Genomic DNA, 2,832 nt, shown 5'->3' on the forward strand with positions numbered 1-2,832 from the left:
CCCACCAGAAAATGGAATGGATGGGCAGGGGGGGAGGCCTAGGGTGGCTGGTCTGATGGGATGTCTTGGGGGGGGGGTTGCCCGAGATGGGCATGGTCCTGTGGCTTGAACGATTGAACGAAGCCGTGCTGCCGCCAAGAAACACGAGTTACTGGACCAGGACACCAATCTTTCCAAGCCATGCTTTCAGCCCGCTTGTTTCATCATCGCTTCCATCATCATGTCAGTGCCCAACACCTGACGTAGCCGATAGGCCCCATGGCCTAATCTTTGCCTTTTGGTGCTTCAGCAGGCATCATCACTGGCGAGGCGCCATCTCTGCCCCGGGCTCTATCAAGTCGATCCAAATCACCCAACCTGCCTTACTGTCATTCCTCGTTCAGAGGCATACCAAAAAAGGATCCAACAACGCCGGAAGCAGGCGGCAAGTCATATGCTACGCCGCACAGGGCCATCCGTGACCAAGCGAGCCATGAAAAGGCGCACCTTTTCGCTCGTCCTTTTTACCTGCTGTTCGCCGCGGCCATCGGCTCGCACCCCACCTTGGGCTGTCTTGGTTGGAGGGGTTTTCTCCTTTTCTCCATCATGACGTAGCGAGCAGCGTCATTCCTGCAGATTCAGGGTCCCCCGTCATTTTACCTGCATGATCCGCTTCGCCCGCTCTCATGTCGACCAGTCTCTGTGCTGCGTGCTGTGCAGAGAGAGAGAGAGTGCAGAGTGAGTGAGTGAGGACGAGGGGATCCCGTCTCTTGTCGTCGTATTCCGGCCCATCCAGTCCCGCCAACGCAAAGCCAAGGACATACCCGGAGCAACGAGCGGATGCACTGCACTTTCTTTCTTTGGCTCTACGATCGCAAAAACAAAAACAGACTGACTGACGCCTGGCTGCACCGATCTGTAACATGGGCAGAAGGGGGGAGGGGCCGACCGCTCCGACAGACGCCACATACCGCACCTCGCGTCCCCGTCGCGCGTGCGCCTTGGCCTCGTCGCTCCGAGGCTGAGCGTCAAGTGACCTCATCCCCCTCTCGCTGACGAATCCGTTCATCGTTGTTGGGGGCCAGTCTTATCTCTCTCTGTGTCCTCGCAGCCCAGCAAGTAGGTTCCGCGGACGACAGGGACGGATCATCACATCGACCGACCATCGACAATCGCTGACAAGCCTAGCCACGTGCGAAACATCGGCCTCCCACTTTATCTCTCCTTTCTGACAGCTCCTCGAACGCAGCGTTCTAGGCCCGGCCAGCGCTGGCCAGCCCCGACCCCGTCCGACGCCTGCACCGTGAAGCCGCATTGGCGCTAGCCTGTGTTCGCTTCGTAGAGCTGTCTCCATCGACGGTCGGTTCTGGTAGTCGGTGTTGCATCCCGTCATTGCATTTTCTCGTGAACTGAACAGCTCAGCGGGCGCGATGGACGCGTCCTACATCCAGTTGCCTCCATCCAGTGCCGCCCCGGTTCCTCTTGGGCCCCCCCAGTCTTGGCCACCCAGATGCATGTCTCTGATTTGCGTGCGCTGGGTTGTCCTGGGTGCTGAGGGCCCGCTACAGTGGGCCGTGGGCCCTCCCCAAAATCCCAATTCCACCCCCAACAATTCCGCGCCGAGATCACGGTTCACCCACGCCGGGTGACCTGCCGAAACCCACCCTCTCCAGACTTTGAATCGCAGTATTACCTACCTACGTGGGACGAGAGGCTCCTTGTCTGTTTTTTTTTTCTGTTCGAGTCAGTTCCTTACTGCTTTAGGAAACCCTTCGTTGCCAACGACAACTGGCACAGTCCACAGTCCCTGGCGGCTGCAGTGTCCACAATCTTGAATCTCGAAGAGGCGCGCGCGGTGAAGGCAGATGTGGGCACATGGTCTGACACAGATTCAGTCCAGCAGATGATTGACAGGCCAGCATGCGTGGAGTCCGGCTGCATCATCTGCCAAACCATTGAAACATGCATCTCCCTCTCCTGCACGAGGAAACACGCGCCGCTGGTCACTTGTCACGGTAGCTTGGCAAGCTTGGGTGAACACCTTAACACCTTACCTTGCTGTAGAAACTTTCTTGTCGAAAACGCGCCCTCACCCCTGACCCCTGACGCTACTATCCATCCCTTCGTCACATGACGTCACGCATAATCTCGTCATTATCGAAAATAAACCAGAACGCTTCGTCGCGCGCGCGCTTGAACGCCACGTTGTTGCATTGCGAGCGCCACATTGGCCATTGCTTCAAGGCAAGTCCTGGTCTTTGAACATTTTTGATGGATTCTTCGGCTTTGTGTAGAGAGAACACGGCGGGCTTCGAGTCGTGACCATCCTGCCCGCGTCCTGGTGCCTGGTGATGGATGCTACTCCTGATGAAAACCATGCCAAAATAGACATCTAAATGCGTCAATGGTCTATCTCACGTAGTCGTTTAGTCTCACGTGATTATAATACTCGAAGCTTTTTTTGGGGGGACCTACATCGGTGACTGCATGTCGGGAGTCATACATTATAATGGACCAAGTCACGCCCGCTGCTCCCACATGCCTTTATCGCAAACCATAGTCGATCCAGCCCTCGGCATCCCGCCGTGGTGCCGGCTAGGAATGTGGGGAAGACAGAGGTGACGAGGAAGATGAATCAGGCGTATTGCTCACTTGAACTCGACAAGAGTCGATGTACTGATTGAGCATCGAAGTCGTGGCGCGAACGCCACGTGTGTCTGCAGATACAGTGTCAACCATGTCCTGGCCGCCTGTTTCGAAAGCTGTAGTTTCAATATTGCCGTAGTCTTTCGGTCACAGGAGATGTAGTATTGACTATGCCGGATTCGTTTGTCATAGGAATGTAAAGGTCGA

This window comes from Verticillium alfalfae, genomic scaffold (assembly GCF_000150825.1).
Source record: "Verticillium alfalfae VaMs.102 supercont1.9 genomic scaffold, whole genome shotgun sequence".
NCBI lineage: Eukaryota > Fungi > Ascomycota > Sordariomycetes > Glomerellales > Plectosphaerellaceae > Verticillium > Verticillium alfalfae.